The 26,401-nt window shown below is 56.9% G+C and overlaps 1 protein-coding gene across 5 annotated transcripts in view; it reads right to left on the bottom strand.

The window, feature by feature from the left end:
• Positions 1 to 24,659, bottom strand: part of ZMIZ1 (zinc finger MIZ-type containing 1) — a 235,127-nt gene extending 210,468 nt beyond the window's left edge. For 4 of the 5 annotated variants that reach the window (XM_028109607.2, XM_028109608.2, XM_028109609.2 and 1 more), the window contains exon 1: positions 24,528 to 24,658. The gene's annotated coding sequence lies outside the window, so the exon portion shown is untranslated. Of the gene's footprint in view, positions 1 to 24,527 lie in introns of all 5 variants that reach the window. The other variant, XM_028109611.2, reaches the window with a different exon arrangement.
• Positions 24,660 to 26,401: the final 1,742 nt, after the last annotated feature.

Raw genomic sequence — 26,401 nt, forward strand, 5'->3', positions numbered from 1 at the left:
CAGAGCATCTAACTAATGGTACCAAGTTCTGCCCAATCGTCTCCCTACGAAATGGGGCGGGGGGGAAGCCTGTGCCCCGCCGCCCCGCCCCGCCCAGTCTCACAGGGACCTCGGGAGATGTCAGGTTCAGCAACAGGAGTGGACGTTTTCCTCGGTGGCCATGCACAGTGTGCACATACAGCACCTTTAATGCTAATGTCTGCTGACGTTCAAAGTGACCATGAGGACTGAGGTGCGAGGGCCCCAGGTGACCACAAGCCACGGATCCCCTAAAGGCTTGGAACGTTGAAGACTGCACTCTGAGGGGAAAACACCACTGCACCTTGCAGAATAACTGGGCATCCAAGTGGGGGTGCAGGGGTCCAGGTGATGTCCCTGGGCGAATGGCTGCCAAGGGTCCTTGTTCACGCGGTGGCATGTATCAGGTACATTCCAGGCCCAGGGCAACAGACAGGCGTGATCAGAAGGCCGGGGAAGTGGCAGGTCTGCCCTCAGAGCAGTCAGATAAGAAGGGCTGATGATCCTTATCTGGGCGGAGTGGTGAGCTGGAGACTGGAGAGGCTGAATGACCAGGCTGGTGAGGTCCATCTGAGCGGGGCTGCCTTGAACAAGGGTCACTGTGGCAAGTTCTGTGAGTTCACAAGGTGAAAAAATAGGGGTGGTCTTCTAACTCCTGGCATTATGGCTAATATTGGTGTATGGCGTTATCTGGACTTAAATCAGACTATTTGACTGAACAGATAGTATTCTGATTTGAAGACAGATTTTTTCTTTCCTGAAATAAGGATTCCAGATATAATTTATTTTTGAGCACTTCCCATGTGCCTGGCTCCACGTTAAGCACTAAGCATATACATTAGAACACTTCCTCTTAACAACCTCCATCACCTCAACCGCTGACAGCAAAGCCGAATGCTGACGGTCCCGATATGAATCTGGCCGGCCGGGGAGCTGGAGTTCCTGGCCCCTGTGGGACTGGAACAGACCCCTCTGGCCTGAGGGTCCCGGGCCCCTGACCAGCATCCACCCCACTGCCTTCCAAAGAGGAGAGTGAGGTCCAGGGAGGCCGGGGACTTGCCCCAAATCACCCAGTTATCCCACGGCAGGGCAGAGACAATTGGTACGTTGACAGGAGTCGACCCTACCTCACTTAATTCTCAAAATCACCTGGGAAGTAAGTCCTTCTCATTTCAAGGCCAAGGAATGGCAGTCTCCAGAAACCGAAAGCACTGCTAGGCGCAGAGCGAGCGTTTGTCCCCCACTATCCATGGCTACCCCACCACCCTGACTCCTGGAACCCGGCTCTGGTGCCTCCCTCCGAGCTGCGGGGAGAGCAGAGGTGTTCGCAGCCTCTGAGCCCCGCGGCCCAGCCGGGTGCACCTAGCTTGTGATGCTGTGGCCCCGGGAAACAGGCCCGACTGCTGCTGGACTCACCCGGCCTGCCCATGCCCGGGGAAGCCGAGCCGGAGGACGGGTTCCTTGCCATGTTCTTACTCAGTTAGGCCTTTTCTGTCCAAAGGGCAGCTGTGACGTGCCGAACGGGTCTGTGGTGTCAATACGAGCCCAGCATTGTAGGCAGGGACATACAATGCCTCCGGTCGACTGTTTATTTATAAATCCACCCAGTGCTCACCGTGGCCTTTACGCTCAGCTCTTTCCCAAAATGCAAATTGACTTCTTCCTGTAAGTCAAACCGGCTTGCTTGAGCTGATAAAAATCATCCCAAACGGGTTCTTTTTATCTCCCCAATACAGAAAGTCCTCTGCACCCCACACCTCCTAGAAAGAGGAAGATGGCCTCACACTGCTTCGTGGGGACTGACCCAGGGATGGGCCCTGAAGAGGCATCCAGGGCATGTAAAGGGTCAACGAGGGCAGTGGGCGAGAAGGTTCTAGACTCTGAGACTTGTGCCTCTGACACATTCTAGCTTTGTGGCCTTAATCTCTCTGAGCACCACTCCATTTGTGCATGTGTGTTAAATGGGGATAAAAATAGTCCCTTCCTCATAGGGTTCTTTGGCAGATCAAATGAGATAATGCACATACACCTCCCAGCACAGTGCTGAGACCCTAGTAAGTCTCCTGAACATGGTGGTGGTGGTGAAGAATATGAAAATAATCATCACTATTATTATTATGGGACCGGCCACCCAGTCACTCTTGCTGGGTGGCTTCAGGATGGTCCCTTTTATGCTCTGGGCCTCAGTTTCCCCAATGGACAGTGAGTCCCCAGGAGCCTTTTTCCTACTGGCTGGTCACTCAGCCCCTCAACTACCGGCCTCCTATGCAAACAGCTTTGGTGATCAGAGAAACAAAATCTGTTCTGAAAAAATTCACCCATCTTATAGGAAAGCGAGCTACCCGACTGCCAGCTGCCAGCAGGCGCGGGGATTTCTGAACGGCCACGAGCATCACATAAAGGCACATGCCTTGTACAAGGCTTGCTGGGGAACAGCCGGGACCTGAGAAGGGCTTGCTGGGGCTAGACTCAGAAGGGCGCCTCCAGGGAGTGGGGCAGGTAGTGCAAGAACACACAAATGGACCTAGAAGTCGCCAGAGACGGAGAGGCATGCACCGGGCCCTCTTGGTGGCAGTTCCGAAGCTCACGAGGAGGCGTCACGGTGCTGTCATGACAACCGGGCTTGCCAGGCCCTGCCCCAGAAGGACGCCCCAGCCTTGGTCTCCTAGCAGGGAACTCCTGCACGCATCCACCGCCTTGCTCAGCACCCCGGGGGCTGGGATTACTGGGACCGATGCAGTCCCTGAGGGCAAAGCCGAGGCCAGCAGGAGGGAAGTGACCGGTCCAAAGACACACGGCTTGTTGAGAATGAAACCTAGATGCACAGGCTGCCTCCAAGCTGGAGAATGGAGGGAGGCCAGCAGCCATGCAATGGCCATGTCACTGCTGCCAGCGATTTTCCAGAAGGGGATGAAACCCCACCGACGACGTCAGCGCACAGAAACCTTCCCCTACCTGTGCCTCTTTTCCTCCTCACAGCAGCCAGGCAGAAAGGCAGAGCAGGGGTTAAATCTCCCCGTGTGACAGGTTGAGGACAGAGGCTGAGGACCACGTCACCTGGTAAGGGAGCTGTCAGGCCAAACCGGCGCTGGACCTTCAGAACCTCCTGCTTTTTCTACCCCCTCCTCGTGCTGGAGAGCGGCCAGCCCCTCGGCCCAACCTCACAGCCCTCCCACCCAGCACAGGTCGGTTGGTCCTGAAGTGCACCTGAGGGACTCCACTCACCTGTGTCATCAGCAAGGCTTCAGCCTCTCCCTCCAAGCCAGGCAGCTCCCTGCCTTCTGACTCATCTCCCAAAATGCGGCTTTGCCCCTGCCCTTCCCTGCTCAAGCCTCCCTGCCCCTGCCTCTAGGACAAATGTCCGCTCCTCACCCTGCCTTCTCTCTGGGGTCCCAGACGTCCCCGGATACTTGGCCTTGGTTACTCCCCTGAAGATATGGGACACTGGCTGAGCTCCCCAGACCCCTGGCATGTGTACCTCCCTTCCTTTGGTCACACCTTTGTGTGACCAAAGACACTCCCAGAAGTGTCTTTCCTCCCCCTCCTTCCTGCTTTGTTCTGGCTAAAGCCTCTCCATCTTCAACACCACCCTTAAATGCCCCCTCCTCCAGGAGGCCCTCCCTGACCACTCTAACCCATTCTTATCTCTCCCTTGTTCCAAGTTCTCCATGGAACTTCTTAGCCAATCTCTCTAGTACTTCAGGATGTATCGTTCCTGTTCTGCCAAGTAGCCAAGGCTGAGTTTCCGAGTTAGACTGTGAAACTCCTAAAAGTGAGGGCCTCGGGATTTTTGTTGGGCCATCCTTTCAAGAAATATTGCCTTACCCTGTGCCCCATGGCCCCCAGTGCCAAGGGGTATAAGGGACAGGGTCTGACCTTCTAGAAGGAGCCCGTCTAAAGACAGGAAAGTAAGCAGGCAGTTGCCACCCAGCATACAGGGGCGGGGGGGGGGGGGGGCGGTGCTGACCCAGCATCTGGAGGCTGCAAGAGGGTTCCTGTTCTCCATTGGGGTTCTCACCAGGCCAAGCAAGAGCCCTGCCCTAACGGGATGCTCCAGGAGTTCTCCTGCTGGACTGAAATTCCGAGCCAGTGGTTAATCTGTCAAGTTTCGAGACAGAGGAGGTCTGGGTGGGGCAAGGGAGAAGCAGGTTGGGTGAACGTCGGCCTCCAAGGCCGGGGCCTCTACCAGTGGACAGGCAGGAGGGAACACTGGAAGCCAAGTGACAAGAAGGAATCCCCTGGCCTAAGGGAAGGCTCATCTATCCTGACGGAAAAGGCCGTGAGCAATAGGGCTGAGCCTCACCCAGCAGGGCTCACAGGTCGCATGGCTCCCCGGCATATGCATCCCTGTCCCTCTCACAGCAGGCACCCCGCAAGCCTCAGCTCCCCAAATGTGTGTCAGCCTTGCAAGGGGGTGCCTTTTTGTTTTCTCTTTTGCTCAGCAGGCCTCTCCAGATGGGCCGGCGATGGGAAATGCAGCACTACACACTGCTGGCACTCGGCCTAGTGGGCCCTGGCCACTGTCTGCGACTCCCAACATTTCAGCGAATGCTGTCATTGTTCTTGCATCCTGGAGCCTTCTCAGGAGGGCATGGCATTCTAGAGAAATCAATAAATGGGATCTTGCATGCCAGTGTGGGGGCCTCTAACTCCCCCTCCAGCTCCCTGTCACCCCAGCTTGTGTTCCTGGCCCCGCACCCTGAGAGCAGACGGTCCTTCTCGGGCTCCGAGCACATGTGGGCAGCCCACCCGGTCCCTGCCTCCCTTCAGCCTCTTCCAAGCTAGAGCTCCCTGTGGGTCTTGAGCAGTCTTACCCCTGAGGCGAGGAGGGGGCCCGGCCCCCATGGGTGATGATGACAAACCCGCCCGCTGCGGAGCCCTGCATGACTATCAGACCCTTCCCTCCCCCACTGCTTCACGGCACATCAGAAACAATGGAGCATCCAGGGCACGGCCTGAGTTTGTTTTCCCATCAGTAAAATGGGCCAGCTAAACTCAAAGACAGGCGTGCAGTCCCCCAGGCTCCCACGTTCATTGCAACTGAGCAGGCCTGAGGGAACAGCAGGGGGCCAGAGTCTGGAGCAGCGAGGGACATTCAGAAGGCAGGGTGGGTTAGAGGCGGGTTGTCAATGGCTGCAGACGCCTTAAAAGCTGGTAAAAGGCTTAATCCTGCATAATGATTTACAAAGTGACAAGTAAAATAGATTCACTGTGACAGCTTGAAAGGAGAACCACAGAAATAAAATTACACTCGGGCTTGTCCTGTCTCTCTGCAAGCTGCCCCTCCCGTCCCCAAACAGGAGCTCATGTGTGCACACTTGGACACGCATGTGTGGGTAAAAAGGAAGCAGGTGGCCTCAGGAGGAAGAAGGTGGGACAGGGACAAAGGAGAAGGCAGGCCTGGCCCCTGGCCTGAAAAGGGCCGGTTGGCTCCCTGTTCCAGGTGTAGCCTGTAGAAATGACGCTGGCAGCCCTCCAAAGCCAGGGGGTTATCCTCATTTCCAGAGGGAGACATGCTAGCTGACATGCCCTGCAGGGGATCCACCTTCAGGGAGTGTGCAGCTGCCACCCCAAGTCCCCAAAGGACCCAGTCCTGCCCATGTCCACCTGACTTCTGTCTGGTTCGACATCGCAGCCCTAGGGTTCCGAGGCCCTAGGTTTCAGGGCCCAGGAAGAGGGGTCTACTGCTCCCCTTAGAAGGAGGCAGGGACTCCAACAGCACTGGGCCAAAACTAGCCAAGAGGAAATCAAAGAAGACAAGAAAGAGCCTCAGCCAAGTTCATCTCCGAGAAAGAAGGTAGGCAACGTTCCCGCCCACAGTGCTTGGGTTCATGGGGGCAGGGGAGGGGGGGCGGCATCTTGCTTTCTCTGTCAATGGTGTGGGCCTCGATCTGTGTCTACACAAGTGCCAAGGGCACATTTTCCTCCACTGAAGCAGGATTTGGCTCCAGCTATGTGGGGGGAGAATGGTCCAATGGGCTGAGGTTCCAGCCATGGACCACAGAGGGGCTCTCCTCGGTGGCAGTGAACTCTGCCAGCTTCTCAGGGTTTTAGGGTCACCCGTCCACCTCCCCCATGAGGCACCCAGCCAGGCACCTGCCAGGCTCCCCAGTCAGAGGCAGGGGCTGGTGACCATGCCCATAGGTCACGGGTTACTCATCTGTACCAACAGGCATGGATTTAAAAAAGAAAAATTGAAAAGGGGCCAATTGTAGGGAGAAAGAGAGCAGATTTCCCCTTAGTAGCTGTGGGGCCTAATGGACTTGACTCCTCTGAGCTCCAGATTCCTCCTGGTTAAAATGGGGATAACGCCAGCCACTTTGGAGGACTGTTGTGGCAATCTTAAGACCCCAAAGAACCATACCTGGTGCACGTGGGGTTCCCAAGGACAGGAGCTTTGCCTCAGGTGAGCATGAAGTGAAATGCATCTGCAGGGGGGACACCTACATAGGAGCTCTGATCTCAGTCCTGGCTTACTTAGCAAATTCACCTCCCTGTGGCCCACCCACCCTCCCCAGGGAGGTCTGCTGTGGGGAGGTAGAGAAGAGACTCAAGACTGGGGGGGCCAGCCTGAGGGCTGGCCTGAAGACCCCGTACCTCCTCCAACCTCTGCTCTGCTTCTGACAAAGCCTGGAGGGGCCAAGTCCCAGGCAAGTTCTGTGGGGACTCTCAAGTGTCCTTCTCCGTCACCCTTGGCCTGACACCTGGCAACTCCCAGCTCCGCCAAATGCTGTCCTGAGCCTCTAACCGATATGGCACAGGGATGTTCCTAGGCAGGCCCAAATACCCATGTTTACCCAACAGAGGGGTGTCCCTCCCTCCTGCCCGCCCCCAACACCAGGGTAAGCTGGAGCCCATTTGCCCACAGACTCACCTGGTGCGTGGGCTGTGTGTGCGCAGTTCCAGCCCCTGGCCCTGCCCAGGGAGGCTTGGCCAAGAGGGGCTGCGGCCTGGCCAGGTTGCTGCTGCTGAGCCATTTCTCCCAGGAAGCCGAGCTGACTAGGGCAGCAGCGTGGGCACAGTGGACACCCAGGCGGCCTCAGACCCTGGCAGCTTTGGGTACGACAATCAGGGCTAGGAGACACTCCTGGGAGCCTGGCCCAGCCTAGACACCCCTCTGGCTCTAACTGGGGACGGGGAGGGCAAAAGAAGGGGCCAGGGGTCAGACCATGTACATGGGCCAGCTGTGACTCCAGGGCTGAGATTATCCAATTCTTTCTCAAACAAAGTGTGCAAGTCACTTCTAAGGCACCTGCCTAGATTGCAAATACATATATATATATATATATATATTTTTTTTTTTTTTCCTCCCCCAAACCACAAAACCTACCAATTCTGTGTAAAGTGGAGCCATCATTTAGTTACTTATTTATTCAGCAAGCATTCTGGAATGTCTGCTAGACACCACATGTGGTGTTGGGTGTCAGGGAGTCATAGCCTGCCTATGTCTGGGGTACCCTGCTGGTAGCTGCAGTCCTGCCAGGTGAGGACTGTTAACAGTGGTCAGAAAACAGTGCTAGAGGAACTAGGGCAAAGTTGAGGGCCCAGCCCACTTGATCTGGCAGGTGTACAAAGGCTAGCTAAGGCTTGCACGGGACTTTGCAGGATGCCTAGGAGTTCACCAGGCAGACAGGGCAGAGTACAGAATTTGTAAAACACATACAAGTGAAAGTTTAGCTGGGGCCAGAGACCACAGGGCCCTGAGTGCCAGGCTATGGGTGGTAGGGAGCCACGAAGAAGTTTTAGGTAGAGCGGAGAAGGTAACAAGGTCATAGGTGACCTTTTATTAAGGTCACACTTGGGTCCAAGTGGGGGGAGGCCAGAAAAGGGGAGGCTGGAGGTAAACACCTGAGGCAGAAGGCTGTTGCACGGGGGGTGGAGAGGATGGGCAGCTTCAGAAACATCTGGGAGGTGGTCTGGAGGCTTCAGTTCCCTGACGAGGCACTCTCACAGGCCAGGCTCAGGGCAGGGAGGTGGGGACATGGAAACCCAGTGTCATAGGTTGCAGTCCTGGGGAGGAGCCAAGGGAGGGTCCAAGTTTCAGTCAGGGCAGTGGGCCAATGGCAGTGCTACTCATAACCCTCACAGCGGTGTTATGAGAATGAGAACAAGGCTCCTCTTCCTCAAAATACTTTACCACCATCCACCAGAAATTTGTTTAGTAAATGTATAATGTGTGGGGGCTATAATGTGTGCGCCCCCCAGTTGTGCAGTATGCAATGTGCACTACTGCACATGGTGAACCCAGCCGATACCACCGAGCAACCTCTGGGAAGATGGGGTGTCAGAGGCCCGGGGACCAAGCAGGAAAAAGATACAATCTAAGAAACAAAGGAAAAAACACAGCAAAGCAAAGAACCACCCGAACGGAGTGTTTACTAACCCTCCCTGCCTTTTTGGCATTAGAAATCTCAATAAAATGAGATGTAGGATTATTTACTATCTAGAGTCCCAAAGAGAAAACGTAGCTGCTTAAACAAGGCAAATAAAAGAAATGCAAAAACACAAGACAGAAAGCCCCAGTTTTGAAAGATGGGGATTGGCCAAAAGTATAGAAAACCAGTTCTGGCCTTAGAGCTTACTAAAAACTTAATTAAAAAAAATCCTTTATACTGAACAAAATTCTAGCAAGTGAACATAGGTGAGTAAAACCGACATGCTGAGAAAATTCAAACTATCTGGATAGATAAGGACTTCCATTCCATCATTCACCTAGCCGTTCCTGAACACCTTCTCTGCTCCAGACCCTCTGGGGATATAGGAATAAGACCCAGCTGGTACCCTCACAGAGGGGACAGTCCAGTGGGAGAGAATGTAGAGGGCTGGGAGAGTACAGAGGGAGACACCTGAGGCCCCCAGGAGGAAGCAAGGACAAAACAGGATCGCTGGCAAGGAGGGGCTGGGTGACTCGTTACACCACCATCCACACGGTAAAGTCCAAAGCCATGTGGGCAGATGGCAGTCCCCTGCTTAAGAAAAGTGAGAACTTTCTGAGTAGAGGTGAGATAAACACTATTCGATCTTGGGGGGCTGGTGTAGGGAGCCTTGCTTATCTTGGAGGTAAAAATGCTCAAACAGGCTTCCAAAAGGAGTTCCAGTTAGAAGGGGCCTCAATGCACAGATGGGGAAACGGAGGGCAGAGAGAGCCAAGGCCTTGACCAGGTCAGGAAGCTGATCCATGGGTGAGATGGGAAATGGGTCTTCTGCCCTGGGGGTGTTATTCAGCCTAACAGCAGACACGCTGAGCATGCTGATGGCCAGGGAAACACATCCTGACGGTTTCTGACCACTGGGAGCTGCTCAGACACAGAGGTGGAGGTCCCTCTCAGACACAACACCAGATTCCCATGCTGACAAGGCTCAGGCTTTATTTCTCGAAGAAGTTGTTCACAGGGGCATCCCTCTGGCTGAGGCCTATGCCTGCCTCCAGCTGGCAATCCTAATAAGTGTTTTTATTGGGCACAAACTGCCTTCTTCAGTCTCCCCTCCTGGCAGCCCTGGGAGGTGAGCATTTTCCACCCACTTTCCAGATGGCAAGCAGGCCCAGAGAGCCCAGAGGCCCTCTCATCTTAGATCACTCCTGTTCTGGGCCTGATGGGGAAGGCCAAGCCACTCTGAAGAGCCAGGCAGGGGTCGTTGGGGGTGGGGGCTGGGAGGTGGGAGCAGGGGGAGGGGGGCATGCTACCAAGCTGGGCAATGAAGTGGAGGGAGAAGACACATGGCCAGGAGGGACTGCCCACCCACTCCACCCACCACTGCGGGCGGCCTCTGGGCCCCTCCTCCCCAGGACTGCCAGCCCTAACCCTCTGCTCACACCAGAAGGCTGAGAGCACAACCTCCAGCAGAGGCAAGGCCCACCTGACAAACACTGGCTCTGGCCACCTTCAAGGTGAGGGAAGGAGACCAGGGGCCGGTGCGGGTTCAGACCAGAGTGAGCTGGCCTGGTTTCTCCCCACAACCCACCTTCCTGCTCCCCCTGCTGCCACTCTGGAAGCAAGACTTCCCTCCTTGTGCCTCTGCAGGTCCCAAGAATCCCAGGTTAGTTACTGAGGGCCACTTGGCTGCTGAAACTCTAGGATTCTGGAGGCATCTGACTCAGGCAGGTAACTTCTTAGAGGAGAGAGATGAACCAAATGGGGAAACTGAGACCCAAAGAGAACAAAGGGCCTGCCTGTAGTTATATGGCAGGACTGGGGGCACAGAGATAGGGGATGTTAGAAACAGCCTTAGAGAGACAAGCAACCCCCAGGCTCCCATGCTGCTGATGGGTAAACTGAGGCCCAGGGTTGGGAAAGGACCTGCCTGCCAAAGGTGACTTTGAATCCATAAGAACGGTCATCCTGGATTGATCCCTTGGGGCCAAAACAGAGCTGCCCTCTGTGACCTCAACCTCAAAAGTCGGGGAAGTTGCAACACTTCCTTGTTTCCATAGTAACTAGCTACTGCTCCAGGAATATACTGAAATGTTTTTGTTCCCTCCTCTGCGCCGGCCCTGGGCCAGGCTGTGGGGACACAGAGCGGAAAGAGGGGGTGTGAAGGGAGGCACAGCCCCAGCCCCAATGACGGTTGATCCCAGGCAATGGAGTGCAGGAGGGAGCGGAACAGGAGAATTTTCAGCGAGGAAGAAGTCCCCAGGGTCCAAGAGTGTCAGGGAAGGGAGTTCAGAAGTGGCAGCTTTTGAGCTGGGCTCTTAGGGATACAAAGGAGTTCGCCAGATAGAATTGTGGGGGTGGAGGAATGGACACAGGCCAAGGCCCCAGGGCTTGAGGGTGACAGCATGTCAGAAAGCCAGCAGCGCACAGAGGAGAGGAACGGAAAAGATGCAGACCCGCGGATGAATGGCAAAATGACAAGTGCGGACGAGGGTGCACGGAACACCTCACCACGTCCCTGTCGTTAAACAGATACCCTATGACAGTAGCTTACGGCTCCAGGAGCGGTGATAGCATAAAAGGAAAACTGCTCAGACCCACAGGACTTGGAGACCGCAGCCAGCTCTCCAGCTGCAGCCCCTCAGCCTGCTTTGTAAAGGGGGGCAGGCATTCCCCACGGGCTTCCGGGCACGACCTTGGTCAACCTTCCAATTATATCCAGGATCTGACCTTGTCTCACTACCTCCACCGAACACTCTGGTCCAAGCCACCGGCATCCTTGCCCGGGTCACTAAAAGTCGCCCAGCTGGTCTCCTCATTCCCTCCCTTGTCCCTTATAGTCTATATTCAGCTCACTAGCCAGAGGGACCTTCTCAGAGAGCACCTCAGATAGTCTCGGTCCTTTAATTAAAATCCTCCAATGGCTCCCAAATTACTGAGCATGAAGTCAGAAGCCTTTCCCATGCTCCAAAAGGCCTTCTGTGACTGCTCCCTGACCACCTTGCTAACTTCCTCTCCTCTCTTCCTCCCTCTCCCACTCCACTTAGCCACACTGGCCTCCCTGCCTTTCTCAGAGCATTTCAAACACACTCCTGCCACAGGGCCTTTGCACATGCTATTCCCGCTGTCTGGAGTGCCCTTCTCTCAAATGCTCAGGGGGTTCACTCCCATCCCTCCTTGAGGTATCTGCTCAAATGTTACCTCTTCAGAGAAGCCTTCCCTGATCACTCCATCTAAAGAAGCCCAATCCCCACCCATGTCCTTATATCACCTTATCCTAATTTGTTTTTCTTCAAAACACTTATTAGAGCTCAGAATGACATCATACATAAAGTTGTTGACTTACTGTCTGTCTCGCCTATAACAATGTAAGCAAGGCCTCTGTCAAGTTCACCACTGTATCCCCAGGGCCTGGAATGGTGCCTGGCATGTAGTAGGTGTTCAACAAACTTGGTGAATGAGTAACTAATCTTTCTCAGGGAGCTAGGCAAGGGGAGGCACAGAAGGATCCCAGACTCTACTCTCCCGGGGGCAGAACACTGAGGGCTCCAGATGAGCCAGGAAACCTTGTTCTCAGGATGGCACAAGGACCCACCAGCAGGAAATGTGTGCTGCCCTCCAGTGCACTGGCTCCCCAGATCTGGCAGGGAAGCAGGGCCTGGCTTGAGGGTCTGGAAGAGTCCTGCAGGGACGGATCAGAAGTTGTTATTTATTACCAGTGTCCCTAGTCCATCCACTCCAGGCCTGGGCAGCCTTAGGCATCAGCTTCAGGGGGCAGGAGCTGGGAAGGAGCTAGTAGTATCTTGCTGGTTGTGCAGTTAGCTTTCTTCCCTTTTGGGGCCTCAGTTCCCTAAATCGGAGAAATGGGGATGAGAAGAAGATGAACTAAGCTGGTTGCCCAGGTCCCTCCTGTGCCAACAGTCTGGGCATCTTTGGGTCTTCAGAGCCACGGGAGGGGTCACACCAGGTTGAAACTAGGGCCACAAATTCAAGCTGTGGTCCCAGACGGGGTCACATCTTGCAGCCAGCTGGGTCAAATACCTAGGAGACAGGTCTCAGGCGGGCTTCTGGAGACTCTATTTCCACCCAAGGTGACAGCTAGCAGGGCGCGGGCAGCCCTATCTGAGCCAGGAAGTAAAGGGGAGTGCCCCGTTATAGGGCAGCAGCCCCAGGGAGGGGGGCCAGCCTGGGGGGAGCCAGGTGTCTCATGGAGACCCCAGGGAACACTGCCTGCCCCCAGGGGCTGTTCTGGTGAGCACAGCGAGAGGCATAAGGCCCAGGAGCTTTTGTGAGATGAAGATGGTAAGTCCCAGGCGAGCCAGATGCCACAGCCACAGAGGGATCTCCCCACTGTGGCTCTCTAGCAAAGGGTTTCTTCTGTCAGGTGACGGGGGGGGGGGGCTGGGCACTGGCGGATGGGCAGGACGCCTGGATTTTTGCTTCAGCTCTGCCACGGACTTGCCCTGTGACCTTGGGGGGGAGGCCCCTGTCCCCTCTGGGGTCAGACTCAGCAGCTAAATGAGAGGGTTGGCCTGGATGATCTCCAAGGCCTTTCTGTGCTGACATGATCATCACCACACGTGGTAATAAAACATCACACTCCCTGACGCACTGACACGGTACAGCATGCAAAGTGCTGGCCTCTCCCTGGACTCTTGCGACAGCCCTGGGGGGAGACCGAAAGCCCCCTGGGAGACCGTTGGGAGAAGGCAATGCCAGAAGCTGTGACTCCAAATCCAGTGCCCTCCACAGATGACCCCAGGTCTCGGGGCCGCAGACACATAAGCAGAATGTTCCCTGACAGAGCAGCAGGGAGCAGAGCGGGGCAGATAGGGGCTCAGTAAAGAGAAGGGAGAGGCCGAAAGGGGAGGGGACACGACTCATAGCCCCCACCCCCACCCCCAGCTCCCCTCCCAGGCCCCGTGGGAGGTGAGCCTGCTGGGAGAGGCCAGGAAGATGGACACCCTTTCCAAACCACGTGGCGTGTCTGACCCTCCTTGAAGACCTGACACCAGGCCACTTTCTTTCCCTCAGACCCCAAGAAGCCATGGTTGGGACCTCCCCAGCCTACTTCCATGTCTCATGACCTGGGTTAGACCATTTCCAGGTCGGGCCTGAGGTCTCCAAGCAGCCCAGGCTCTTGAACAGAGACAGAAATAATGAGGAGGCCCAGGGAATAGAAGGCTACCTCTTCTGGGAAGCCCACTCTGCCCACTAGCCTTGCACTCAGCCAAGAGAGGAGAAATCTCTGACGTAGGGTTATGGAAGGGAGCTCACAAGAACTGCATTCACCATATTCTGCGTGGTCCTGAGAGGAGCACTAGGTCCTGGGAAGAGGCATCCTAGGTGGAGCTTCCTAGGTGAAGGGAGCTGCTGAGAGGCGAGGAGCAGCCTGTCCCCGGAGGCGTGCAAGCCCACAACAGAAGGTACTCTGCGGGGATGCTGCAGAGGGGGCATAAGTCATCTGTGTAACGGGTATCAGAGGAGGTGGCTGCCAAGCTCCCTGCGGTCTTGAGAATCAAAAGTCCCCTGAATACCAGGAATAGTAGTGTCTGGAGCCCTTGTTGGGGGCGGTGAGGGGGTAATCACCTGGGCTCAGCTGCCTCTAGGGAGCTGGCTAGGTGGGGAACCAGCCACGAGGTAGGAAGCTCAGAGAACTCTAGGGCCCTCAAGGATTCCAAATACCGAAGGGGCTCCACTTCTGCCCAGAGGGATCAGCCCTGAAGCTGAAGCTCATGTCAAACTGACGGTGTCAACCCAGGCTGAAGTGGAAGGATCAGAAAGCTGTCCTTCTGCAGAAAATCAATCAATGCTGAACTCACAGCTTCGAGGAAGCTCCCTTCACAAACACCAGGCAAGAAATCACACCTCAGGTGTCCTCTTTTCTTCCAGGATCAGAAGCACTCAGGGGTCCTAGAGCTTAGGAGGGCTGAGCAAACCGGGTAGGGAGCTGGAAGGCCAAGGAGCAACCCCCACACCGACGTGCTCATGGCAGCCACAGAGCCCAGTCTTCAGGACCCCAGAAAGGCAGGGACATGAGGGCTGTGAGCCAGGGAGGCAGAGTTATCCGCAGTGGGCTTGCCAGCATGGGACCTCACTTCGGCCCAGAGCCCTCCCCAGGGCCTCAGGTTGCCTCTCTGCACTAACAGCAGCAGGGCTCACAAAGAATTCATACCAGCCAGGCATCCTGAAGTGGAGAATGCTCCTCTGTATGTAAATACCAGTGCGCCCCATGGCCCTAGAAGAGGAAATATTAACCCAAGAGAGCAGGATAAACAGGCAGTGCAGACAGCAGGGGGGAAACTGGCCTCTGGAGCCAGAGGAGGTAAGCCCTAAACCAGTCCTGCCCAGCCTTCCTAGGAGGGGCAGTGGGTGGAAACTTCCTCCCTTCACCTTAGTCCCTAGCTTCCTGGGGCCCATGACTGCAGAAGCTCTGGTCCACACTGCAGAGACACTCACAGAGGACGAGATCAGATGCTTTCAGCAGTGTGCTCAGCCAGCACAGGAGGCCATCCCTTGGGGTACCCCCTCCAGCCCCTGTACCGGGTCCTGTATCCTAGGGGCCTGCCACTGGTAGTGACCTTGGTCAGGTCCCTTGTCCTCCCTTGGCCTTGATGCCCTCCCCAGTACAATGTCAAGCTGGATTAGAAGCAGGCGTTGTGAACACAGACCCCTCCATGGCTAAGGTGGTAACACCGATGGGATGGAACAGAAGGGTCTGAGGGCAGGAGGTGGGGAAAGACAACACAGCAGTCCTGTTCCACTCAGGGGCCAGGGCAATTTTAGATCCTTGGATGAAGGCCATGGTTCTTACACTCCTTTCAGGTGTCCAAGCTGATTTAAGGTTCGGAATAAAGCCGTGGACCATCTCTCCAGAAAAATACGCGCTTGCAAAAGGGTGCACGCAGGTGCAGGGATGTGTGGCCCCAGCAGGCCGAGCATAAGGCTCTTCCTGCCCTGATAGCTGCTATGTCTTCGAGGCCCATCTCTAGGGACATGGCAGAGGTCCCACCCCTCTGCCAAGCTGGCCTGGCTTTCGGGACTGCCCAGCCACAGACAGATTTGTGGTCTTGTAACAATAAAAAAGAGGAGGCCAGAGAGAGGGAGGGAGGACAGAGGGCTTGAGGGGTAGAAGTCAGGGGGCACTGCCAAGAAAGCAGGCTGGGGGCAGGGCGGGGTGGGGGGGCACTCTGTCCACGTGGAAGCTTCTCTCGATTTCCCCACTGTGCACAGCCCCTCTGGGGCAGTGGTTCTTCGGCAGGGAAACCAACCAGGAGACCAAGCCATCAATGCCAGAGCTGGAAGGGACCTACACTGATGTCTTCAAGAGCTATTTTGCATAAAAAAGGGAGGTGGGAGGAGAGTCCTCGCCTTTTGGGAACCCCTGAGGGAGGCAAAGGGCTGGCAGTGTCCCAGGAGAGGGAGGCTGTGCTTTACTGTCCTGCCTTTGGTGGACAGGGCTCCTGACAGGCCCCTCTGGGAAACCCTGATGTGGTCTCAGCTATGATTTTCAGACGAGGAAACTGAGGCCCAGAGGGGTCTGTCACTGGCCTGAGGTCCCACAGCCCATAATCGTGGTTGACAAGGCCCAATCTCTCATTGAGAGATTTCTCCACACGGGAAGAGCCCGGGAAGGAGGTGGTTATCACCACCGGCCTCATCTTACAGGGGAGGAAAGAGAGGTCTGCAGGCAGGAACCCAGATGTAAATCTCCACCTTGGAACACATCCACGAGGGGCACAGACTTCACTGGTAGGTTGAATTAAAATGAACTCAGTTAAATTTTATCATGGAGGGCCTCTTAGAGTTGACCTACCAACCCTTCCTGCTACAAAGGGGAGACTGCGGATAATGGCTGGAGGCTGAGGGTCATGAAGTCTGGATGCCACGTCCAGCCGTGCTTGGTCCTGAGGTACCAGGGGACCTTGGGCAATCCATCTGACCTGAGTCTCCTCATCTGTAAGCCGGAGGACCTATTTCATGGGCACTTACTATGTGCCAGGCACTGTAGGAGCTCCATTTTCACAGCCTAGGGGGAAGGCGTTAGGTTACTTTTTATACTGAATAAGTCTGTATTGCAGACATGGAGACAGGAGTTGGAGAAGTTAAACAGAACCTGCCCAAAGTCATAGGTACCACAAAGGGTGGAGCTGAGAAATGAATGCAGGCAGTCTAAGGAGAGCCTCAAACAAATTAGTTGCCCAAGAAGTACTGGCTATTATGATGTTTCTGGTAGACTCTGGGAAGTTGTTTTAAAGGTGTAAACAACTAGCAATAGAAAATTCCACCCCTCCCCACCCGGACGACTCAGCCTCCCTGGTGCAGGGGGGCCAACTAGCTGTGGGACCTGTGACCGGTCCCTTCACCTCTCTGGGCTTTGGGTCTCCTCACCTGCCAAATGAGAAAGTAGGACAGAGAACCTGGAAAAGCCCTCCCCACTTGCAAAACGCCAAGTAAGGGTTTCGGGACCCTTCCCAGAGGTCTCCCTGCCCCATTTGTCCCTCAGCCACAGGGCTGGCTGGTCACGGCCCTGGGCCAGGTTTCCCAGCTTTGGCCAAGGTCTACCAGGGAGCAGGGTGGGGGACAGGGTGAGGTCCAGGCCCTTGGCATCTTCTGCCTTGTTCTAAGCCTGCGGGTTCTTCCTCACATGCTCTCACCTGGGCCTGATGCACGTGACTCCCAGGGTGGGGCGAAGGGGCTCCTTCCCTGCTTCCCCATCCGCAGAGGAAGTGCTAGCAGGAACAAGGCAGCGGGCCATTAGCCCTCAAAGGACAAAAGTCAGCACTAGGAGGGCTGGGCAGAGGTGGGGGACCGGCAGAGGAAGCCACCCATCTTCTTGGACTAAACAGGCTTGGGCAGATGAGAAACTGTGTACCCTCCCTAGAGGGTTTCCATGTTACTTCCCTCAAATCTGCAATGCAACCAACCTATGATTACCTTTTAAGAAACAGGTTGCCAGGTTGGAGTGCTAATGCCCATCCCCTCCCAGCTGTGTAGGATCTGGGAGTACTCTGGAAAAGCCCCGTGCTTATTCCTCACCCCGAGAGCTCAGAAATGAACCCCGTCCTCCCCAGGCTCATCTGGTCCTTCCCAGTGAAGGATGGAAGCGCATTTACTGATGAGCTCCGCAGTGTGGCTAACGGGGCTGAGCCAGGCCAACAGTAGATGCTCAATAAATGTTTAATGAGCTAATGGGCTGGACAGACAGGGTTCCAGGCCTGGCTGTGTCACTAATTCACTGCTGCCCTTGGACACGGCCAATTCTTTCTTTTCAGAGCTGGGTTTCCTGGGCCAGGAAAGGGACGGTCAGACCAGGTGAGCCCTACAGCCCCTTCAGCTCTATACCACGTGCTCAGAGCCAGGGAGCTTCCAGAGTGGAAGGAGGTTTCAAACAACTCTCCCTGCTGCTCCAGGGCCAAGTGGAGGACAGGATGTGACTGCTGGGTGGGAAGCTCCCTGACAGGGGTTCTGAAGGCATCGCAGCTACTCCCCCCACCCCCTCCCCTGTAAGCACCAACCTCTGTGGGTGGATGACTGAAGTTTGGGGAAATGCAGATGGCGGTAGGGCTGGAGAAAGGATAGCGACATGGTGCAAGTTCCATTTAAACCAGACACCAAAAAAATAATTTTGGAAGAGCCTTTGAAAGTATAAAGAGATTGTCTTCTAACAAAACACCCCCCCCCCCATCAGAACAGTTTTGCCATTTTCTGGCAAAGCGCTAATCTGCGTTGACTTGGACCCTCCAAGAGATCAAGAATCTGGGGCAGGGGAGGAAGAGAAAAAGCCCCCATGTCTGAGAGCCTAGGAGAGACGTGTCTGAGTCCTCGGCAGAAAACTGGCCCATGTGTGAGGGCATGTAGATCCATGCGTGTGTGGGGGGGAGGGGGTAATGCCAACTGGGGAGCAGGCTTTGGGACAAATGAAGCACCCCAAACCCCTATCTTTGGGGTAGACTTCTCCGGAGGGCTCACAAGTCCTGTACAATTCCAGACCTGCCCTGAAGTCTCCAGGGACAAAGATCACAAAGCCAGACCGCAAGACCCAGGCCCCCTACCACTACCAGACATCAAGGCCCGGGGCCAGCCCCTGCCCCTGTGCAGAATTCTGTGGTCCCATCTATACAGTGAAGAGTTGGAGCCAGATGATCCTGAAGGGCCATGCCTGCTCTAACGGTCCGCAGTGCCAAGACTCTACAGAAAAGCACAACACCTACCATCACTCGGGCCCCCACCCGGGAGAATTGGAAAAGGAGTCCCCAGTCCCCAGCTGGTTGTCGAAGGCTGGGGCTGGGGCAGAGCGGAGTCCCCACACCGTCTGTCCTCACCAGCCTGCCATGGCTGAAACCTTCAAGTGGTTACAATTACAGCCGGGCTAACAGGATTAGGGGAGCATTGAAATCTAAGAAATCTAATTAGCTCAGACACCCCGGCCTCCCCCAGCATGATCCTGCAGTAACCCCGGCAGCTGGGTCTGACAGGCGGGCCCCGGGGCCCTCCCGGGCTACAGTCATTACCTGTGCAGGTGTGCCAGGCTGGGCCAGGCTTCCTGGGGAGGTGCCAGCTCGGCCTGCCTGGCCGCATCCTGCTCTGTACCCCACCAGCTACAGCCTCATCCTGGGGTGGCGCTCAGCTGAGCTCCAGAGCACCAGGCGCAGGGACGTGGGCAGTAGGAGGGCTGTGTCTGGGGGTAGGAGGAACCCAAGAACCCCCACAGGGCGGCCACCCCACACAGCCCGAGGACTGACTCAGCCAGAGGAAGGGCAGGCTGAGTCAACGTCTGTATCTATAGAAACCATCGCAGCCTGGGGAAGAGCCTTGGGCTGCACAGGGACCTGGGGCCCGGAAACATCTCCGCTTCCTGCTCTAGGGCCAGGGATGGAGTTGGAGACCCATGCACAGACATGTGTACCCCAGCAATCATGACAGTATTGGGGGCTCAGAGCAAGCTCGGCTGGAAGACACTATGCCAAAAGAGAGGAGCACGGCTGCTGGGGCGGGCACAAGGGAGGCCCATCTCCAGGACCCCTCCTGTGTACGGCTCCTCCTCCTTAACCTCAGGTCCCCGAGGCCCCATCCTGCGGGGTCCACACCGACTTCTGCGCCCGTGTCCCTGCCTGCTTCGTGGCCTGCATCTCTAAGGCCTGGGGCTGAGTCCTGGCTTGGCTACAGGTCATTTTACCTCTCTGAAACTTGGTTTTCTTGTCTGTTAAGTGGGGGCAATTCCAAATAGTAGTTAGCTTCCACTGTTGTTGCTGGAGCGCCATAAATTTGGAGAGTACTTCTAAATCCCCCAAGTGCCATACACAAAGGCAAGGGGCTGTGGTTATCACAGTCATGTGCCCCATGGCAGGCAGCCAGCTGCTAGTGGTTAATTATTTATTTGGACTGATCTTCCTGCCCTTACTGGCTGTGAGCTCCTAAGGAACAGGAACTGTCTTACACATTTCTGGCTGTCTCACAGGCCATGATCCTCACAACTGTGGACTCCTAGGAATTATCTGTGGCACCAAAGCTGGGCCCCTGACCCGACCCCATGCCCATCATGTACCTCCTTCCTTCTCCTCATACCCAATCCAAGGAGGGAAAAGTACCAAGAGGCAGGCCTGGCACACACACTGACAGATCACAGTGAGCCCCTCAGGCTGACGCTTTCTCACTCCCAGCAGCTACTTCCCAGTAACAGTTGAAAGCAGCCGTTTGGAGGGTGTCCACCTTCCCCTCCCATTCGCATGATCTGCTTGAGCACTGGTCTTAAATCTGTGATCATTCAAGAAAGGATGAGTCTGTGGTCTGGAGAAACCCCAGCACCTCAAGCTCAGAGTGAGGGTCAGGAGGGGATGATTTCCAGAAAGCATGCCATGCAACAGAGCACACTAATAGAACTGTCCACTGAAGGCAGAAGCTGCTCAGAGTAATGAGTGCCCTGTCTCAGGGGACATATAAGCCAAGACTGGATATAAGCCGTCAAGGAAGTAGGCTTAGGGAAGCAGCTTCTGGAAAATGCTTCTAGCACCCCCAAGGCAACACCTTTGTGCTTCATTCTGCACCCAGAACCTTCCAGGCCTTCAGAGGATACATGCCAAGGGCTCTACTACTCACATCTGCCTCATCCTCACAGCAGCCAAGTGAGATTGGAGCAGTTCTCCCTTTGGACCCATTTTACAGATTAGGAGACTGAGTCCCAGCAGAGTGAAGTCCCTGGCCTAAGGGAGCCAGCCTCTTGACACTTCTCCCCCCATCTCCTCAAGCACTGGGAAGACCCAAGAATCACGAAGGGTTTCCTGGATTCTTTTCCCAGAGCCTATGCATGGGACTGATTTTCTCAGCCTCTCTTGATCCTCCCTGAGGGCAAGGCCCAACCTCAAAATCACCCCTACAGTTTATAGCCCATGCAAGCTCTGTCTCCCCCGCCCCCTTTGTCAGGGGCTCTAGGGACAAAGAGCTTCCCCCTCAGAGGGCGTGGACAGAGGCCACTGTGTCCTGCTGAGAGGTCAGAGCAGTCACCAGGCAAGGCTGCAGCAGGGTCCAGGGTAATTACTGCAGCCCGGCCTTTGTTGTCCACACAAAACCCGAGGAACCTCATAAAGATGAAGTGGTGATAGGAGCCAGGCAGAAGCCCTTGGGAGCAAAGTTATGAATGAAACCGTATGGGACCCAGTCACAACCTGGCAGGCCCTGCTTCCTGGTTCTGTGACAGAGTGCCCAGAGAAGCTTCCGGAAATTAACTTGTTGGTGCCCAAATTTCTTACAACGATGCCTCACCCTGAGGCCAGGGTCATGGCTGCTTGGTGGACACTAGCCAAGGCCTGAGAACTCTGTATCCGTGGCTTCACACACGGGTACTCTTGTGACACGACTCTCAGGACACAGTAGGCCTCAAAGTGCCTGCCTTCCTTATCTACCATCTCTGTCAATCAGAGAAAAAGTGAAGCGTGCAGCTCTTCTCAGTGGGAGCTTTCCCCCTGCAATTTTCCAGGATGAGTCGCTGGTGGGCACTTGTCCTATGTGGGGGCACATCTTTGGGGGCCAGGTATGGAGAAAGTGTTGTGTTACTGTTGCAAGGGGAGTGTGTGTGTGAGAGAACCTGTGGTTCTGTGGCCAAACCCCACAGTCTCTGGACCTTTCTTCACTTTGCTCCTAGCCACGAAAGGAACGAGGACCCTCCTCCCTTCTTTCCTTAGGAGGAAAAAGGGACATACTGTCCCCACCAAGAAGCCAGAAATCCTTCTTTGCAAAGACAGGGCTAGTTATCAAAGTTTTCCAGAAGTCCGGCAATTTCTCATTCCTAACTCTTCTCTGTGAGCCATACCCCGAATGCCTCAAAACCCCAATCTAAAAACCATTTAAAACTCTTGAAAACTCCCTACTTCTGCCCACCCCAGCTCTAGTCCCTGCCACCAACTCTCAAAACTCTAAAGTTTTGAGATTTACATGTGAAAACAGCATTTCATAACCTCGTGACTTGGGACAAGGAGATGCTTCTGTCCTTTTGGGAAAAACAAAACCCAACCGAAATCATAAAACTTAGAAGAAAACACCATCTCCCTCCAGAAGCATTCCCTTGGCCCCAAAGTCACACGTGCTCTGTGGCAGATAGGGCTTTCAATGTGTCTTTTGTTTGATGCTGGTGTTTCAACATCCTCAACTTGATGAGAGAAAGGTCAGTGCGAGGCTTGGGGCATTCACAGACCACACCACCAGGTCCAGGCAGAGGGGAAGCAAAGGGCCAGGAATTCCCCCCTCCCACCCCAACTCCTGCTCTGGATCTCCTCAAAAAGCAGCCAGGACAGAGAAAGCTAGGGGCTCGCCCCCTGGTCTAAACTTCCCCGGTAGCTTACAAACAACTTTTAAACTCCCGGGACCATACCAACGCCAGCGAAGTCAAGTCCGAATTCAACGCCAGCCAAGCTGCCCATTCTCCAACCACAGCGCCTGCCTCTTTATCTCTCCCTTCAAAAAAACAATAATAAGCAAACACAGGCACCTCTGCGAACAGCCTCTGGCCTTCTGCCCTGCCCTGTGTAACCAGCCTGTCCTCACACCCACAGGAGAGGAGGAGACAGCGCTGGTTAACCCTCTGGTCTACCAGGCCCTGTTCCCAGGTTGCAGCAGGGAGACAAACTGTTGCTCAAGAAAATCCTCCAGAAAACCCTTGGCACCAGGAGGCAGCTCCCTGCGGCTCCTGCCCAGCACCAAGCCAGGGGCTTCCACAGGCGGCTTCTCACTGCCCTTTTAAATCTGCAGGGTTGGGCTCTACTCTTCCCATGCCCTGGGCTGTGCACCCAGGGGGCTCCAAATGGCCATGGCAGAGCAGGGAGGAGGAATAGACTGGCCGAGCAGTGCCCTCACCCTGCCAGCCCAGCCGCCAGCTTCTTGGAGGACCTCTGAGAGAACATTTGTTTGGGCTGCCAAGTTAAATCTTCCTCCCTCATGTCAAGGCATTGGAAAAGCAGTCAGGGGAGAGGAGAAGGGGGAGAGTGGGGAAGGAGCAGCGGGAGGGAGGGAGGGAAGGGGGGAGAGAGAGGCAGGCAGGCAGGCAGCTCTCAGAGCCCCAGTTACTCCGGGCACTGCCCACGGAAGCAGCCTGCGGCTCCCAAGCCGGAGCAGCCCCGACTCGGGACACCCAAGCAGGGGCCGGACCGCCAGGCCTCCAGGGTCAGGCGCCGGGTGTCAGTCGCTCAGAGCCCCAGCCTCCGGAGATGCCCTCGCTCTGTGCCCCCCTCGCTAGAGGGGCGAGGTGGGAAGGGAAGGCGGAGGAGGGAAAAGTTTGCGGCAGGTAGAAGGGTAAGGGCTGGGCGGCCCTGCCGTCGGGCTGTCCCCCAGGGAGGGGTGGGGGGCCCGGGCCGGCTGCCCTGGCGCGCTCCCGCCAGCCCGCCCTCCTGCCCGGGTTGTTTACATTCCTGGAGTGTCTTTTAAACCCGGGGCTGAGGCCGACTCCCGGCCTTCTCCGGCGGCTCCGGGGCAGTCTCCCGTGAAAATCTGCTGGCGCACAATGGCCGGGAAGGCGGCCGCCCCTCGCTCGCGCCCCCGCTGCTCCGGGGCGGGGAGCCTGCCCTCCGCACCGCGCCCTCTCCCCGCCCGCCTGGCTTCCTGGACAGATGTCCCCGGCGAGGGGGCGACGCGCGCCCGCTGCCCGCGCCCCAGACGCCGAGGCCGCGCTCCCCACTGTTTTCTCCCCTGCCCAGACGCCAGGAATGTGAAACAAGCTTCCAGAGTCCGGCCCCCCACCCCAGCTCCGGCCCCGGCCGGGCCCCCCAACCTCCGCCCGGGCCGGCCTCCCACTCCCCCGGGGCCGGGGCCGCGGCCGCCGCCGCCGCCGCCGGAGACGGAGAGGAAGAAAGAACACGGAGAAATTACTTTCGTATTTGCAACGCGCGCGCGCGCACACACGCACATCTTCCCTCTGGGCTCCCCTCCTGGCCGGGGCAGCCCCGTCCAGGCGATGGCCTTAACGCCCCTCGGGCTTCTCAAGACCTCCGGGAAGCCCCTACACACACCCCCCTCGGCGTTCCCCGCTAGTACCCTGCGCCGCGTCTCCCCGGGCAATTCACACACAAACAACTTAACCGCGCCTCCACCTCCCATTTGCCAAAGTGTGTGTTTTCCCTGGAAATTCAGATGCACAACTTAGCACCACCACCCCTTGCCACCCCGAAATCCAGCGCCGTCTCCGGCGGTTCTCGTACACACAGGCGCACAACTTCGCGTCTCCCCGAACGAGGTGAGGGAGACCGAGGTGGTCCTACCCGGGTCCTTCCCTCCCTGCCCGAATCCCGGTCCTGCCCGGGTGTACAGAACGAGGGCTGGAGGCGCACCGGCAGGAGGCGGGCACAGGGTCCGCGCGCGCACAACCTTACTCACGCCCCGCACACCCGAAGAGCCTCGGCCCCCGCGCTCAGCCCAAGCCGGCTCCGCTCAGCCGGGCGTTCGCCGGTCGCCTGGGCCTCGGCCCCGGGCCGCGGAGCAGAGCGCAGTGGAGCTCGGCCGCCGCCGCTCGCCGGGCTTGCCTGGCGCCGTCGGACCCTTCAAGGGAAAAGCCCCCAGCACCCAGCGCCCCACGCTCGCACCCCAAGAGTCCACGGGGAGCGAGAGGAAGGCCCGGGGCCAGCGGGCGCCCGGGTCTGGACCCAAACTTACCCGGCGCTGCGAGCGCCGCTGCCGCCGCTGGAGGACGCGCCGCTGCCGCCGCGGCCGCTGCCGGGCAGGCCCGGCTCGGGCCGGGAGGAGCGCTGCGAGGGCGCCGAGAACGGCTCCGCTTCGGCTCCTGCTCCGCGCCGACCCGGGCTGGGGTCACCGCGCTGCGCCGGCGCTGCTTGCTCGCTCCGCCGCCGGGTCGCTGCTCGCCCGCCCGCCGCCCCTTCGCCTGCTCTCCCGGGCGCCCGCCGCCGCTCGCTTTTTTAATGTCCACAGACAGTGAAAAGGAACTCGGCGTTAGGGGGTGAGTAAGTGAATCAACTCGCCCGGAGCCGAGCAAGTTGAAGTGTCAGATTACATTGGCTATTCTATTTCCAAAGGGCCCCGCGCCGCCGGCCGCCCGCAAAAGCAGGCGCGGAACCACGGACGGAACGGAGCGCCGTGGCTCCGCCGCCGCCGCCGCCAGCGCTCAGCTTCGCTCGGCTCTCGCTCTCTCAGCGCTCTCGCCGTTCACTCTCCCTCTTTCCTTTTCGCCTCTTTCTCTCCCTCGCCTTTCCTTTCTTTTGCTCTTTCTTCCCTGCTCCCTGGTCCCGGCCCTCTCCAAGCTTTCCCCCCTCTGTGGCTCGGAAGAGCCTCGCGCGTCACCCCCCCACCCCGTCACTCACCTCCCTCTTCTCTACCCCTTCCTCCACTTCTCCCTGCCCGCCCCCACCTCCCCGCTCCTGCAAGTTTAGAGTAGGAGAGAAATGCTGAGCCTAGGAAGGGACCCCATCGGGGAGGGGGCAAAAACCACCCGGCACCCCCGGCACCCCCTTGGTTCGCGCGCCCGGGACTAGAGTGCACTTGGGGCCGGGAACGCTGTCAGGTACCCTATTTGGGGGCAAACGAGTTGCTAGCAAGGATCGCCCAAGCGTTCCCCCGGAGGAGGCTTTGGGGTTGTTCTCAAAGCCCGGGGACTGACTGGTGTGGTGAGCAGAGGACCACCCCCCTACACACACACCACCACCACCAAGGGCGACGTTGGGGGAGGTTGGAGCACGGTGCCCCCTACAACTGGGAAGGACCAGTGCGAACTGTCTGCACCCTGCCGGGTGCAGGGACGTGTGGATTCCCCGAGGCCGGTCCCGAGCTCCCCAGGCCCAGTGCACGTGGGCGGGGTGGGGGCGCCAGGACCCAGACCCAGTCCCACGTCCGGGGCTGGGCACTGCGCCAGGGGCCGCGGAGAGCTACCGCGCTCACAAGGCGCAGTTGGGTGCACCCACTCGCGGGGTTCCCCTCGCGGAGCCACCCTCGAGAGCATTTAAGTGCGCACCCACCTTGCCTCTCGTCCACTGCCACTCACACGGAAACTCCTACACAAACAGCACACACATTCGCGCCCACACTCAGTTTTACAAACACGCTTCTACACGCGCCCACACACAAACACGCACACACGTACACTTGCCCTTACAAATATACCCGTGTACACGGTCATAACAAGCACATTTACACACACGCAATGGCACACACACATCGCTGTACAACCAAATACACTAAAAAAAAAAACCCAAAAACATGAAACATTCCCCTGTTCATTAAATCCTCACGCTCACGTACACATACAAACCCATATCCTCCCCGACTCCCTCTTTCACACCCAGAACCACCCCCCACACCGCTTGTGATTTGCTGCACCCTCAGTCCCAAATCATAATCGGCGCCCGCGCGGCACGGGTTGGATACACACACTCGCGCGCACGCAAGCACTCTCCTCCCTGCACAGGCGGGGGAGGCTTCGGCCCGGCGCCCGCTTCGGATTCCAGGTGTAGCGGCGGCTCCGCGCTCCGTGTTTTGCAGTCTGCCGCGGTGTCGGAGGCGAGGCGAGGAAGGGAGCT

The sequence above is a fragment of the Eumetopias jubatus genome, unplaced genomic scaffold (assembly GCF_037043125.1).
Source record: "Eumetopias jubatus isolate StellerSeaLion01/CBP00866 unplaced genomic scaffold, mEumJub1_p1.0 scaffold_17, whole genome shotgun sequence".
In the NCBI taxonomy this organism is placed as follows: domain Eukaryota; kingdom Metazoa; phylum Chordata; class Mammalia; order Carnivora; family Otariidae; genus Eumetopias; species Eumetopias jubatus.